Below are 17,232 nucleotides of genomic sequence, written 5' to 3' on the forward strand. Positions count from 1 at the left end.
GGGTCACGCGGTCACCACGCTGGCGAGCCGCTGGGCCTGCTCCGGGCGCTGGCGGCGGCCCGGCTCCTCCCCTCTGGCTCGACGACAAATTGAGGAGACTCGGGTGTCTGTGCCTCACCCCCCCTACCAGGAGACCAACTGTTTATGTCGCCGCTGGTATTGATGAAGTTCTCTCCTCCGCCGCTTTCTGATGACATCAGATCTCTGCCATGTTGGTATCCTATGCGAATGGCAGCATTTTGTTCCCCTTGCCGGGCAACCAAAGCAACGGGTGAGTCCTGACCGGCCCTCAGCAGGACCCGGACCGAGAAGCAGTTTCCGTGGGCTCCTAGCCCTGGGCCAGGGCAGTTCCGGGAGCCGGAACTCGGCCGCTCCGTGCTCGGTGTAAGCTCCGATAAGAGTAGCAAGGCAAAATTTTTAACAACAGAAATTTTTAAAGTTTTTTTTTTGTAGTTGTAGATGGACAACATGTCTTCATTTTGTTTCATTTTTATGTGGTGCTAAGGATCGAACCCAGTGCCCCATACATGCTAGGTAAGTGCTCTGCCACTGAGTGACAGCCTCAGTCATGCAACAGAACTTTCAATACCAAGATATTTGCCCTAAGAAAAAAGATATTTGTCCTTTGATTTATTGTTTTCCTCCCTTAAATTTCACTCTTCCTCTCTCCTAAGACAACCAGATAAGTATTTAATTTGTCTAGAACATGAACTTTTTTTATTAAGTGGGGATGATATATTTCTGTCCTTCTGCCTTTTCTGACAACCTGAGCTTTTTCTATATCTCTCTCCAACACACCCCTATTTCAAGCTGCATCTTATTCTTGAGCAATATAATTCCATAAATCTTGAAAATAATGTCAACCAATAACTTAAAACATTCACTTTTCTTTAGTATTATCAGATATATATGCACATATATAATTGTTTGCAAATTTATCTATGCATTTCAGTAATTTTATTACTGTACTTTTGGTTTAATCCCTTAGTAACTAAATAGACAAAATCATTTGGTAAACAAAGATCACTTTGCCTAGCATTTATAAATATACCAGTGATGATTAATATGATTTAGCAAGTATCTATTGAGCAATTGTTATGTGCCAGGTAGTGAAGGCACAATTGAAAGGACATGAATTCAAGAGATGTGAAGTATTGAGGGAAAGTGGCAATAGTGACATCATCATTTAAATATCTCCAAATCTCTCCTCACTCTAAAATGAGACAAAGCTATAGAATAGAAAAATTTAAAATCATGGGCAACATCTATTTAATTATACATAATCCAACAAGCCACCAAAATACAAGCAGGTGAGGATAAAATCTGCCTTTATAGCTAAAAAATCCATGTGGCATTATCATCTATGTGGAAGCAGAGAATCAACATAGGGGCATCTGATGAGCCAGAGGAGAGTAGAACCTCACGTCACTAAAAGGTACACATTGAAAATTTTATCATATTTACCTGAGACAGCAGCCCAGGATGAGAGAGGTTTGTGCAGACTCTGATTCATGAGTAAATTCAAGGGGCTTACATATGGGCAGACTAATGACCCCAAAGATATCCATGTCCTAATCATCAAAATTTGCAAATATGTTATATTATATTGCAAAAGGGACTTTGCTATTTAAGGGTATGGGCTTTGAGGAGCCCATAGATATGTGGGTCCAATTTAGACATGTGAATTCTGCCCTAGAACTTCCAAAAGGAAATACAGCCTTGCCAACTATACTTGGTTTTAGCCAAGTGAGACCAATCTCAGATTTCTGGCTTACTGAATGTGAGTTAATATGTTAATGTTATGTAAGCCACTAAGTTTGTGATGATTTGTTATAAACAGCAGTAAAACAAGAGCTCAAGATCTGAAGATTTTGGAGTAAGTTTGGTCTTGTGAACTCTTGAAACCAAAAAATCAAATATCTCTTTAACCATGAAGTTCCTTACTGGGAGAAAATGGTAGGAGAAGAATCCAAATTGAGCAAGACAAAGATAATAGAAGCAAAGGAACAAGAAGAACTTGATTAAAAGTTGTGAGAGCAACTATTCTGGTCTACATCTCCATCCCAAAACTGGATAAAAATTCTTTCACTAGGAATTCCTAGCAAGAGACTAGGAATACAGAGGTGTTAGCTTTCTATTGTTATAACAAATACTTGAGAAAATAAACTTATAAAGAGAAAAAGTTTTATTTTGGCTTTGTTTCTAAGATTCCAGTCCATGATCAATCAGCATCATTGCTATTGGACCAGTCAACACATCATGGTAGCACATGGCAAATTGCTCACTTTATGGCCAGGGAGTAAAAAATAGGAAGGACTGGGGTTCCACTATGCTCTTCAATAGCGTGACCCCAATGGCCTAAATACCTCCCCCTAGACTGTACCTCTTAAAGTTCTACAACCTCCCAATAGCACCATGGGCTGGGGACCAAGCCTTTTATACATGGGCTTTTGGGGGATATTTCCAGATCCAAATTACATCAATAGATAAATGCCACATTAAATTACCATAAGAAATAAGAGAATTAGGAGTTCGGAGACATCCCTACAGTTAATGAAGGAACACCAGAAGGATGTGCCCATGGACAGATAAAATTTTTAATCTAATATTTTAAAATGATAAAATCTACAAAATGAAAATTTTAACATAATTAGGAAAAGTTAGAAATGTAGTGATTGGAGGAAAGGAGATATGAAACTAATTTGAAAAAGCAGACTTAGATAAAAGAAAATAATTTCAGGTGGAGCAGAGCGCACATACACAGGCCCTGGCCAGCAGACTCCTCTTGCTCCCCAGTGCCAGGTCCTCTGCCACCAGCAGTCCAGTTTGTCCTCCTTGGCCTCTGCTGTGGAGGGAGAGGGAGCCTCCACCTCAACCCACATCTAAGGAGACTGAAATGCCTCGCCGCATAGAGGAGAGCAATGAAGAGGACTGAGAAGACGAAGAGGAGGAAGCCAAGGAGAACAAAAAAGAGTTTCATTGTGAAAGGCAAGAGGGAAAAGAAAAAAGTAGGTTGACAATGCAAGTGTCTTCCTTAAAAAGAGAGCCATTTGCAATTGCACAAGGAGGGGGTCAGAAAATTTGTGAAATTGAAAGCTTACATTTCTTTCTGAGCAACAACAACAACAACAACAACAAAACAGATTAACTTAGAAATCTACAAAACTGCTTTGCAACAGACCAGCCATGGTGTCTTCATTAAAGAAGAATGTGGGTCAGTTCAGTGGGTTTCGATTTGAAAAAGGGAGTATCCAGTATTAAAAAAAAGTTGGGGGGCGGGGAGAGGAGAAATGTTGAAAAATTTAGAAATGCCTTGTTAAAGAACATCTGCAAGATTCTTTTTTTTTTGTTTGTTTCTTTTTTTTATTATTAGTTGTTCAAAACATTACAAAGCTCTTGACACATCATATTTCGTACATTTGATTCAAGCAGATTATGAACTCCCATTTTTACCCCGTATACATATTGCAGATTCACATCGGTTACACATCTACTTTTTACATATTGCCATACTAGTGTCTGTTGTATTCTGCTGCCCTTCCTATCCTCTACTATCCCCCCTCCCCTCCCCTCCCCTCCCATCTTCTCTCTCTACCCCATCTACTGTAATTCATTTCTCTCTCTTGTTTTTTTCCCCTTTCCCCTCACTTCCTCTTATATGTAATTTTGTATAACAATGAGGGTCTCCTTCCATTTCCATGCAATTTCCCTTCTCTCTCCCTTTCCCTCCCACCTCTCGTCCCTGTTTAATGTTAATCTTCTTCTCATGCTCTTCCTCCCTACTCTGTTCTTAGTTACTCTCCTTATATCAAAGAAGACATTTGGCATTTGTTTTTTAGGGATTGGCTAGCTTCACTTAGCATAATCTGCTCTAATGCCATCCATTTCCCTGTAAATTCTATGATTTTGTCATTTTTTAATGCAGAGTAATACTCCATTGTGTATAAATGCCACATTTTTTTTATCCATTCGTCTATTGAAGGGCATCTAGGTTGGTTCCACAGTCTTGCTATTGTGAATTGTGCTGCTATGAACATCGATGTAGCAGTGTCCCTGTAGCATGCTCTTTTTAGGTCTTTAGGGAATAGACCGAGAAGGGGAATAGCTGGGTCAAATGGTGGCTCCATTCCCAGCTTTCCAAGAAATCTCCATACTGCTTTCCAAATTGGCTGCACCAATTTGCAGTCCCACCAGCAATGTACAAGTGTACCCTTTTCCCCACATCCTCGCCAGCACTTGTTGTTGTTTGACTTCATAATGGCTGCCAATCTTACTGGAGTGAGATGGTATCTTAGGGTGGTTTTGATTTGCATTTCTCTGACTGCTAGAGATGGTGAGCATTTTTTCATGTACTTGTTGATTGATTGTATGTCCTCCTCTGAGAAGTGTCTGTTCAGGTCCTTGGCCCATTTGTTGATTGGATTATTTGTTATCTTATTGTTTAATTTTTTGAGTTCTTTGTATACTCTGGATATTAGGGCTCTATCTGAAGTATGAGGAGTAAAGATTTGTTCCCAGGATGTAGGCTCCCTATTTACCTCTCTTATTGTTTCTCTTGCTGAGAAAAAACTTTTTAGTTTAAGTAAGTCCCATTTGTTGATTCTTGTTATTAACTCTTGTGCTATAGATTCTTGATTCTGAGAGATTCTTAATGCATCCAAAACCTTCCAGGGAACCATTGCCAAAATCTAAAATAAAAAATAAACATGAAAACAAAACAAAACAAACAAAAAACTAGCAAAGGCAGTAAAAAGGAATGGGTCAGTCAGCAGTTCTGGAATGGCAAGGAAGGTGAAGCAAACCAAATGCTCTGAAATTCTGTCAGATGAATCTAGTAGAGATGAAGACATAAAGAAAAACGAGGAGGAATCCTCGGGTAATGAAGATAAAGAAAGTGAAGAGGAGCCACCAAAAAGCTGTCTAAAAGAGAAAGAAAAACTAAACAGAAAGCTACTTCTAAAAATAAAAAGTATGTAAAAAGTGCAAATGTTAAGAAGGCAGATAGTAGCACTACTAAGAAGAACCCAAAGAGCTCCAGAAAAGAAAGTGAATCTGAGCATAGTTCAGATCATGAAACTTTAATATAAAAAAAAAATTGAAGAAACCACCTTGGATGAAGAGTTAAAAGAAACAGTAAAGAAATTATTGGTCAATACTAACTTGGAGGAACTCACAATGAAGCGCATTTTCAAATAGGTATATAAAAATTATCCTGCTTCTGATTTAACTGAGAGACTTCATACAAAAACAACTGTAAAAGAGCTAATTTCTTGATACAGAGGACAGAGACAGATAACTTGTTCCCATAGATTTCAAGATCTGATTTATACCAGTAAAGGGAATGTATTTCCTTTTCTAAATCCTCATTAAGCATTGGGTTGGTAGGCCTTACTTCTGACATTTTTATCTCAAGTGTTACATAAATTTGAGTTTGGCAATTTAAATTGCATTTCTATGTGGTTTTTGGTTTAAACTCTTGCATGGCAATAATTGTTCCTTGCTTTTACAGTTGTATTTTGTACATTTAGGATTTAATTATTTAAGGTCCCTGAACTGTCATGGGTTTTAGTGCACTTAATATTAGCTTCCTTGGGACATACTTTTAATCAAGTAGAACAAAGTTATTATAGCCAGCTTTATACCTGCAGAGACTTGCAGTATTTACTACCTGAGATGTTTTGAATACACATCTCTTCTGTCAGCGTGAAAACTCCGTGGCAGTGTGTTCATCATATTAACAAGCTACAACCGGACAGGTAACTGAATTGGCACTTTTCTCCTGCATGTGTATATATGTCAAATTGTCAGCATGACGGAAATGACAGATGTTATTTTTGTATTTTTAAAAACCTATTTGCTGTATATAAAGATTTTTAAAATTTTTCTTTTGTGCAGATCAGTTTCAAAACTCAATGTGGGTAGGTATCTTTACACTTATAACTATGAAATGCTAGTGCTCAGCCAGATGGTATGACAGAGCAGTGAAAGTCAGAATTCAGTGATAAGAACAATGAAGAAACTGTTTAGTTCTGCTTTGCCTGGAAAGCATCATCCATTTGTAGTTTATGTTAACTCTACCAAAGTGTCTGTAGATATATTTTATATTAAGGACAGATCAAAATCAACACATCAAAGCATCAAAGAATTGGGGGAAAGGGATGGGATTCAGTATAAGCACATTTGATTTGACTAAGTGAACTGATTTTTATTAACTCCTTTTGACCATATAAAATGCTGATATTTACAGGAAACCAAGCCACTTTCATAATGATGATAAAACTACTAGATATAATGCTAGAAGGTAATACCAGATGTCTCTAACAAATAATTTTTCAAAAATAATATTTTTAACTTTAAAGAAATTTAAAAATCATGGCTCTTGGATTATAAATTGTGGCCAATCAAGATCCATAGGCCTCCCCACCCTGCCCCTATGGTACTGAGGATGGAACCTAGGGGTGCTCTACCACTGAGCTGCATTCCCAGCCTTTTTTATTTTGAGACAAGATTATCTTAAGTTGCTCAAGCTGACCTCAAACTTGCAATCCTCCTGCCTCAGCCTCCTGAGTAGCTGGGATTACAGGTGGGCATCATTGTACCTGGCCCACTCCTGAATTATAAAACTAAATTTTGACTTTTAAATTGACTGTTTTAATCAATTTAAAATAAAACACGCTGCCTATGATAAAATCAGATATTTGATATACCAATTAGTACAAGAATTAAAACCAAGAATCAATAAATGGGATGGAATCAAACTAAAAAGTTTCTTCTAAGCAAAAGAAACAATCTGTGAGGTAAACAGAGAGCCTACATCCTGGGAGCAAATTTTTACCCCTCACACATCAGATAGAGCACTAATCTCTAGGATATATAAAGAACTCAAAAAGCTAAGCACCGAAAAAACAAATAACCCAATCAACGAACGGGCTAAGGACCTGAACAGACATTTCTCAGAAGAGGATATACAGTCAATCAACAAATATATGAAAAAATGCTCATCATCTTTAGCAATCAGAGAAAAGCAAATCAAAACTACTCTAAGATATCATCTCACTGCAGTCAGAATGGCAGCTATTATGAAGACAAACAACAATAAGTGTTGGCGAGGATATGGGGAAAAAGGTACACTCATACATTGCTGGTGGGACTACAAATTGTTGTATCCAATATGGAAAGTAATATGAAGATTCCTTGGAAATCTGGGAATGGAACCACCATTTGACCCAGCTATCCCTTTCCTCAGACTGTACCCAAAGGACTTAAAAACAGCATACTCAAGGGACACAGCCACATCAATGTTTATAGCAGCACAATTCACAATAGCTAAACTGTGGAGCAAACCTAGATGCCCTTCAGGGGATGAATGGATAAAAAAAATGTGGCATATATACACAATGCAATTTTATTCAGCAATGAAAGAGATTAAAATCATGGCATTTGCAGGTAAATGGATGGCGTTGGAGAAGTTAATGCTAAGTGAAGTTAGCCAATCCCCAAAACACAAATGCCAAATGTTTTCTGTGATATAAGGAGGCTGACTCATAGTGGGGCAGGGAGGAGGAGTATGGGAGGAATAGATGAATTCTAGATAGTGAAGATCGGGGGTAGGGAAAGGGAGGAGGCAGGGGATTAGCAAGGATGGTGGAATGTGATGGACTTCATTATCCAACATACATGTTTGAAGACACGAATTGGGTATCAGCCTACTTTATATACAAACTGAGATATGAAAAATTATGGTATATATGTGTAATAAGAATTGTAATGCAAAAAAACAAAGTACATGTATAAAGACATGAATTGGTCTGAACATACTTTATATACAAAGGTATGAAAAATTGTGCTCTATATATGTAATAAGAATTGTAATGCATTCCACTGTCTTGTATTTAAAAAAAATCAATTAAATAAAAAAAGGAATTGTAATGCAAAAAAACCCAAAGTACTTGTATAAAGGCATGAATTGGTGTGATATGAAAAATTGTACAGTATATGTGTAAAAACAATTGTAATGCATTCCGCTGTCATGTATTTTAAAAATATAATTAATAAAACTAACTAACTAAATAATGATAGTTTGAGTTCTTTTTCTATTAATATCCCTTTAATTTCTTTCATCTATCAAATTGCTCTGGCTAGAGTTATAAGAACTGTGTTGAATAGAAGTGGTGAAAGGGTGCTGTATTTTGTTAAATGCTTTCTCTGCATCAATTGATATAATCATATGGCTCTTATCTTTATGTCTATTGATGTGATAAATTACGTTTATTGATTTCCATATGTTGAACCAACTTTGCATCCCTGGGATGAACCCCACTTGATTATAGAGAGCTATTTTAAAAATATATTTTGGTATGCGATTTTTCCAGAATTTTAATGAGAATTTTTTCATCTATGTTCATCAGGGATATTGGTCTGAAATTTCCTTTCCTTGATGTGTCTCTGTCTGGCTTTGTATCTGGGTGATACTAACCTCGTAGAATGAGTTTGGAAGGGTTCCCTCCTTTTCTATTTTATGAAACAATTTGAGTAGCATTGGTATTAATTCTTCTTTGTAGGTCTTATAGAACTCTGCTGAGAATCTGTCTGGTCCCAGGCTTTTCTTGGTTGGTAGATTTTTGACAGCATCTTCTACTTCCTTGCTTGAAATTGGTCTGTTTAAATTGTGTTTGTCCTCCTGGTTCAGTTTGGGTTGATTATATGCCTCTAGAAATTCTGCAGTGTCTTCTATTTTACTGGAGTATATATTTTCAAAATAGTTTCTAATTGTCTTCTGTATGTCAATAGTGTCTTCATGATATTTTCTTTTTCATCACAAATTTTAGTAATTTGAGTTTTCTCTCTTTTCATTAAGGTGGCTAAAGGTTTGTCAATTTTATTTATTTTTTCAAAGAACAGCTTTTTTATTTTTTCAATTTTTTGATTTTTTTATTCAATTTCATCCCTGATTTTAATTATTTCCTGTCTTCTACTACTTTTGGTGTTGTTTTGTTATTCTTTTTCTAGGGCTTTGAGATGTAATGTCAGGTCATTTATTTGTTGACTTTTTCTTCTTTTAATGAATGAGCTTAATGCAATGAACTTTCCTCTTAGCATTGCCTTCACAGTATCCCAGAGATTTTGATATGTTGTATCAGAGTTCTCATTTACCTCTAAGAATTTTTTATCTCTTCCCTCATGTCTTCTGTTATCCATGTGTCATTCAATAGCATATTATTTAGTCTCCAGGTGTTGGAGTAGCTTCTATTTTTTATTTTATCATCAATATCTAATTTCATTCCATTATAGTCAGATAGAATTCAGGGTTGTATCTCCATTTTTTTATTTTCTAAGACTTGCTTTGTGGCACAACATATGGTCTATTTTTGAGAAGGATCTATGTGCTGCTGAGAAGAAAGTGTATTCGCTCATTGATGCATGGAATATTCTATATATGTCTGTTAGTCTAAATTAGTGATTGTTTTATTGAGTTCTATAGTTTCTTTGTTTGGTTTTTGTTTAAAAGATCTATCCAGGGGTGAGAGAGGTGTGTTACAGTCACCTAGTATTATTGTATTGTGCTCTGTTTGATTCTTGAAGTTGAGAAGGGTTTGTTTGATACACATACATGCCTCATTGTTTGGGGCATAGATATATGATTTTTATGATTGTTAGATGATGATATTTATGATTGTTATGTCTTGTTAATGTATGATTCCTTTGAGTAGTATGAAATGTCCTTCTTTATCCCTTTTCACTAACTTTGGTCTGAAGTCCACTTTAACTGATATGATGGTAACCCCTGCTTGTTTACATGGTCCATGTAAGTGATATGTTTTTTTCCATACTTTCACCTTCAGTCTGTGGATGTCTTTTCCTGTGAGATGAGTCTCTTGAAGGCAGCAAATTGTTGGACCTTTTTTAAAAAATCCAATCTGCCAGTCTATGTCTTTTAATTGATGAGTTTAGGCCATTCACATTCAGGGTTATTATTGAAATATGTTTTGTATTCCCAGTCATTTTGGTTTGTTTTTGGTTTTTAACTTGACTTGGTTTCTCCTTTGATTGGGCTTTCCTTTAGTGTAGTTCCTCCCTTTGCAGATTTTCATTGTTGTTTTTCATTTCCTTCTCATGGAGTATTTTGCCAAGAATGTTCTGTAGTGCAGGGTTTCTCACTGTAAACTCTTTTTAACTTTTGCTTATCATGGAAGATATTTATTTTGTCATCAACTCTGAAACTTAATTTTGCTGGATATAAGATTCTTGGTTGGCATCTATTTTCTTTCAGAGCTTAGTATATGTTCTTCCAGGATCTCCTGGCCTTGAAGGTCTGGGTTGAAAAATCTGCTGAGATCTGAATTGGTCTCCCGCTATATGTAATCTGGTTTTTCTCTCTTGCAGCCTATCCTTATTCCATATTCTAGGCCTTTTCATTAATTTGTGCCTTGGTGTAAATCTGTTGTAACTTTGTACATTTGTTGTCCTGTAAGCCTCTTGTATTTGATTTTCCAATTCATTCTTCATGTTTGGGAAATTTTATGATATTATTTCATTGAAGAGATTGTGCATTCCTTTGCTTTCTCTATACCGATAAATATTAGATTTGGCCTTTTGATATTATCCCATAATTTTTGGATGTTCTGTTCATGGTTTCTTATTATCTTCACTGTGTGGTCAACTTTATTTTCAAGACTGTATATTTTGTCTTTGTTATCTGAGGTTCTGTCTTCCAAGTGATCTGGTCTGTTGGTGATGCTTTCTGTTTAATTTTTGTTTGTTTATTGTTTCCTTCATTTCAAGGATTTCTGTTTGTTTGTTTTTCAAAATCTCTATCTCTTTCTTGAAGTAATCTTTTGCTACCTGTATTTGCTCTCTTTAATTATGTACATTACGAACTCCTTCTCTGACATTTCATTTATTGCTCTGTCAATGGATCTTATTATTTTAGGATCTTGGTTTGTTTGGGGAATTTTCCGTCCTTGTTTTTTCATGTTGTCAATGTATCTTCCTCTCTTACAGTGCAGATCTGAAGTACTGCAGTTTCTACCCTAAAATCTTGTAGTGTTCCTGCAAGTTATAAATACCTCACCTTTAAGGGGGAAATCAATTTTTACAGCACCCAATGCAACAAATATTCAGCCACAAATCAATTAGCCTCTATTTAGATACTTACAGTTTTGCCACTATACACAGAAATGACAAGTATGGTTATCTTCTACCACATAGCGAGTAGGTTTGCATAATGGTTTACAGTTTCTCATGGTGGACAGAGAGAGAAGGTAGGGGTAAGATGTGATGTTTATGAGGTAGGATGTGAGAATATAGAGGTATTAGATTATAGGATGAGTGAAACGGGAATCAAAACAAGTTGACTGTCATCAGGAGGAAAAAAAGGAGAGACAATCCCATGCAAGGCTCCTTGATGCCTCTGAAACAGGATGGTGACTGTTAGCACACCTAGGTATTAAAGAAATGAAAATAAGTAACAATGATCATAATATACAAGAACTCTGGGACAACATTAAGAGACCAAATTGAAGAATCACTGGAACTAAAGAGGGTTGTGAGATGTAGGCTAGCAGAAAAGATAATTTCTCCAGGGAAATAATAACAGAAAAACTCTACAGTTAAAATACATAGTCTGATAGAATGGATCAGAAAACAACACCCAACTATGTGTTATTTGCAAGAGACTCACCTTACAGGCAAAGACAGCGATAGGCTGAAAGCAAAAGGATGGAAATTAATATACCATGCAAATAGAGCCCAAACAAAAGCAGGAGTAACTATTCTCAAAGCAGAAATCAAGCCAAAAATTAATCAGAAGAGACAAAGTCTCTCTATATTCTCACATCCTGAGATGTGAAACATAAAAGGGTGAAACATTAGCAGCAACTGATGCAAACAACATATAGCATTAAAATAAAGTACCTACTATGACATCAATAACACTAATTACCACAAAAACAGGAATGATGGGAGTTATAAATCGCCAACAGGAAAAAGAATAACTGTGAACTAGATCTGGCATTAAAGAAAAGAGCAGGTTTCAACTATGTCATTCTCAGCACTATGTCACCCACAGCACTAACAATTGCAACAACATGAATGGGGATCAGGAGTAGTAAAAATACAATTCATTAATAGAAGAGAAAATTTGACAGGAAGGTAGAAAACAGTTTAAATGTTCAAAATATTAACAGATAGAATGTAGAAGAAATGTAGCAAGTGGTAGCTATAAAAAAAAAGGAAAAAATAGAAAAAGCAAAGTAAAGAGAGAAAGAAAGAACAAGAGAATTTAAATGTTGGTTGGAGAAGAATGGAGAGAAAGAGAAACAAAAATAAAACAAAACAAAAATAAACAAACCCCAAACTCTAACTCTTGAAAGACAAGCAAAGAAAAAAATAACTTTCCCAAAATAACACTAAAAAATGAAGAACAAAAACCAAATATGTACATATGTCCACCAACCAATCAGCACAGTAAGAATACCAAAAAAGAAAAATAATGAAAAGAGGTTCTTAATGAAAAATGAAAGAATCGTCTACTGAGGTGGTCAAGATAGTTGATCAGAATGGATGGTCACCACCTTTGCCCAGCTGTCCTTTCTCTTTTGTCTTGAGCTGTGTATTGAGGGGCGGGGGAGAGGGAGAGAGAATGCGCATTCGAGGGATGGGTGTTGTTAACACCTTCCTCTTTTTGCCTTGCTCACTGAGCTGAAATTGGAGTGGGTGGGCTAAAACTGAAGCTGGGTGACATAGCTTCACCTTCCCTTTTCACCAGTGGAAGATAGGGTGGAAATGGAAATACTGTGGATGGGAGTTCTGTCTGCACAAACCAGATTCATTCCCAGGGTGTGACTGTTGCAGGTTTCCGTGAGGGGAGTTCCTGTGACTGGGGCTTAGTTAGGTCTAATCAGGCCTTACGGGCTTTGATGGTGGTATCTGCTCTGGAGACATTAGGTCCACACACCACTAGATCCAAGCAGATGCAGATCTCTGCTGGGAGTCTGGATCTCAGGAGCCTCCCAAGAATTCTACTCACTAAGAAGAACTAATCCTCCACACACTCTACTGCCCATGAACACAGCCTTCCCAGGCTTATTCTCTGAGGTATTCATCATTGCCTGTTCACTTTCCTGGTGTTTTTTATCTGGTCACACGAGCTTCCAGACTCAAAGGGAAAGCCAATTGGTTACTGCTTTATTTTTCTGACTTGGATTCCCCTGGGTACAGTTCTCTTTGTGCTTGTTTCACTCATGTTATGCTAGGCACACCCTAGGCCACACACTAGGCACTTGCCGTGACAGTATGGCAATGTTTTGTGTGGTCTTCTGGGCTCCCATAGCAGTAAGCTATGGGTGGCCAACTCGAGATAGCTCCCACTTCAGTTCATTTGCCAGTTGAGAAATACAGAGCCCTTTTCAAACACCAGTTTTCTGTATAGCCTTTGTATCCATTAAGCTTAGGTTGCTTTTCTGGTTCACAGTTTTTTTTCCATACCAAATCTCTCTGTTATCTCTCTCCTCTATGGCGAATCAGCACAACTGCTACAACTAGTTAATATACCCTTTCTCATTATTTGTTGAATGCACTCGGATTTCTGAGTCTCTAAGACGTTCTGACTGTTCAATAGTGAATTTTAGTAAAATTCACTCTTTCACTCACCTTGCTAAGAAGCAGTATTTCTGCTGCTTAAAAATCTTGAGCCACAGAACAACTGTAAACTTCATCTAATTTGCCATCTTGAATTTCTAATTAATTTATAAGTACACTTGCCCCTCAATATCTGTGGAGTATTTGTTCCAGAACCCCCATCACCAAGACCACAGATACCGAAATCCAAGATTCTCAAGTCCCCTATATAAAATGGTACACTATTTGTGAGTAACGTACACACATCCTCCCATATACATCATTTCTAGATTTCTTATACCTAATACAATGTAAATGTATGTAAATAATTGTTATGCTGTATTATTTAGAAAATAATTGGCCAGGAAACACTCTGTACATGATCAGCATAGCTATAGTTGTTCTTATCTGAATATTTTAAATCTATAGTTGGTTGAATCTATGAATAAGTAATCCATGGATGTTGAGTGGCAACTGTATATTACTTCATTTAGTCATCAATGACAACTCCCTTAGGCAGCTATTATGAATTCCATTTAGAGTTTAGAGAGAGGCAAATAAACTTTTCTAAGACAACCTATCTCATTCTGAGGTACATACATAGGTGGCTGACAAAAATATCTATGCCTTCATAAAAGAGACCCAAGAGTGCTCTTCACGCCTTCTATCTCCTGGGAGGAAATGGCAAGAATTTTCCATCTATGAACCAGGAAGTGGTCCCTCATCAGATGCCAAGTATGCTGACACCTTGATCTCTGACTCTCCAGCCTCCATAGCTGTGACAAATAAATGTTGGTCCTGCTCACCTGGAATGTTCAGTGCTCACTCACCGCCTGAGTGCCTTTGCTAAAACATGGTAGATTCTGTTGTTATGGAAGCCTAGGGGTATTTTAGAAGCATTCAAAGGAAATTCTCATTTCCCAGGCCCCACAGCATGCCATTTTTCCAAGCAGGAACTATAAAGAACATGGTGACATTCAGTCTAAGGTACAAAAAACTAGACTGGAGTTATTTTGAACATGCTCCTCTCCTACACAGCTGCCTCTTTCTTTTACACCTACGTGATGAAGAACACAGTACAAGTCTGTCCTAGTTCCTTTCTTGGGGCTCATTGTTTTGTACCCTAGCCTGAATCTCACTATGTCAGAAGTCTTTGACAGTGCCTTCTTGGAAAACTGGAATGCTGTGGCCTATGGAATGAGGATGGACCTTACTTTTATTCATTTATTCATATGCAGTGCTGAGAATTGAACCCAGTGCTTCACACATGCTGGGTCAGGGCTTTACTACTGAGCCACACCCCAGCAACACCCCTCCCCCTTTTTTTGTACATTCAAGGGTCTATGAAATGCCTGAGGAAGGGAGGCATTCCATTCATGCCAGTCTGAGAGAAGGACTAATGAAGAACAATCAGAGCAGGAGTGGGAATAATCAGGAAGGCTTCCTTTAGGAGGTGAGTCTTATAAAGGATTGAGAGTGTTAGCTCACTTTCATCCTAGAAAACAAAGATTCCAAGGTTATGCCAGAGGCCACTAGCCTATCCCCACCTATACAGCGCCCTTCACAGAAGCCACCACTCTTTCTGGGCTCAGCCTCCTTGGCTCCCATTACAGGCCTTTGGGGGAAAGCTTGATATTAACTAACAAAAGGATCCTTTGAAAAGCTCAGGAGCCCAGAAAGAAAAGCACAGGTTGGACTCTTGATCTGCCTGCTTGGCTGTTGTGTAAGAGCTTCAGAGGAAGAGGAGTGGCCAGGGCAGGGTGGTTCACAGTGGCCACAGTCAGTCCTTGGCTGCAGACGAGCCAACTCTGCTGACAGGCCAGCCTCTCCCTCTGGTTTTCCTTAAGACTAGACAAAAGAAGAATAGAAAGCAGGAAAAGGATAGAGGCCTCAAATAAAAATTAATTAACATTATCTATTTTTCTTTCTTTTTCTGAAGGTAATCTCTTAATCTCTTTTTCTGAAGGTAATCTCTTAATCTAAGCGTGCCCTTTGATCTACAACCAAAAAGGGTAGGGTCAGGAGGAATCCATCATGTTCAAGGTCTGACCTATTAGATTTTCTTTTCTCAATGGCTCTTTGTGTGACAATTTCTCCCAGTGAAATACACTTTCTGATCAAACTGAAGCAGCTATGGCCCAGGTTATTCATCCCTGAGAGTTTTGACATGGAATGATTAGAAACTGAAGGGGCCTTGACATGTCAGGACATGAGTTGCCAAGGGGAAAAGAGCTGCAATTGTTTCTGCACTGTATCCAAATAGATTCTTACCCTATCAATCAATGTATCTCTGTTCCCCATCATCTTCCACCCTTTTTTCTGCCTCAATCCAGTCACCATTTTAGGGATTGAGAAATCACAGACCTGACAAATTTTTATATCTTTCTGTCCCTTCTCCTATACAGTGAAGGTAGGGAAGTCTGCTATCTTGGCTCCATCACCTTGCTCCCTTTCTCTGGGCAACTGCCTTCTCTGTTTACATGGCCATTATAAGAGTTGTCGGGTTCTTATCTGACCAAGACGTGCAAACAAAAATCTTATCCTCTGAGATTACTAAGTTTGAGATCCAAATAATTGAGGCCATTTTTTCTCTTATGGATAAAGCCATCAAATACAAAACAACAGAATGGTATTTTCCAGCAAATGACAAAACCCAATCCACTGCAAAAAAAGAACAAGATGGAAAGGAAAAGGAATATGCATTGGCAAAGCCTGGTCAACAGGAATCTGTTTCTTTTCACTGGGGGATCAAAAACAAGGACCAGTTAGAGGTGGTGGTGAGAGCACTAAGTGTAGGCTCTTCAGGAGGAGCAGACCTTCCATATATGAATCGATGGGCTTGGTGAGCTCCAATTTAGTCCAAAACTGGGGCTGTATAATTCTGAGAAGTGTAAAGGTAGATTGGTACAGATTAATTTGAATAATAACAGCTTCCCTGGGAGGGAGAGGATGGTGGAAAGGAAGAACACTGAATAAGGATTAGAGAGAACTGAGCTAGAACAAGAGATAGAACAGTGAGTTAAGGTTGAAGTCTTTAACCTAAGAGCTGACCTCGGCTAGAAATTTGGGAAAATGAGGAAATTGAACCCCCACAAAGTTAATTACCCCACAGTTTAGCAGCTGCTAAAGAAGCAGAGCCCAGATGTAAATTGTGATCTATGCGACTTTGAGGTCCATGCTTAGCCATCATCTGGTAAAATTCCTTCTATAATAGATAAAGACGACAAGGCTTTGGGAGGTGAAGAGGGTAGAAAGAGCAAAAGACACCAAGATATTTTTACTAAAATCAGTTCTAGAACTACCAGAACTCAGCCAAATGTTCCTTTCAGGTTATTCATGGCTTACTATAATAATCGGAAGAGGAAGGAGGTAGTCACAGAATGCCTACAAGGCTCAGAAAGAGCCTCCTCCCTCATTTGTGCCCCTGTCAACTCTGTAGTAATCTAAGAAGGATATTGACCAAGTATCACATGGAGTATGAGACATTTGGAAAATACAAATCCTCTTATTAAGAGAGTCGGAGCAATTATTTACTTGCCAACACAGGAGGGTAGGGCAGGATTAGTTTGAGCTCAAGGAATCAGGACAAAAATAAAGCTGTAATTATCATTATAA

General features: G+C 37.8%; 1 pseudogene; it reads left to right on the plus strand.

Moving 5' to 3' along the window:
* Nucleotides 1-5,369, plus strand: part of LOC107153549 — a 44,149-nt pseudogene extending 38,780 nt beyond the window's left edge.
* Nucleotides 5,370-17,232: the final 11,863 nt, after the last annotated feature.

The sequence above is a fragment of the Marmota marmota genome, unplaced genomic scaffold, assembly GCF_001458135.2.
Source record: "Marmota marmota marmota unplaced genomic scaffold, marMar, whole genome shotgun sequence".
NCBI classification, from domain to species: domain Eukaryota; kingdom Metazoa; phylum Chordata; class Mammalia; order Rodentia; family Sciuridae; genus Marmota; species Marmota marmota.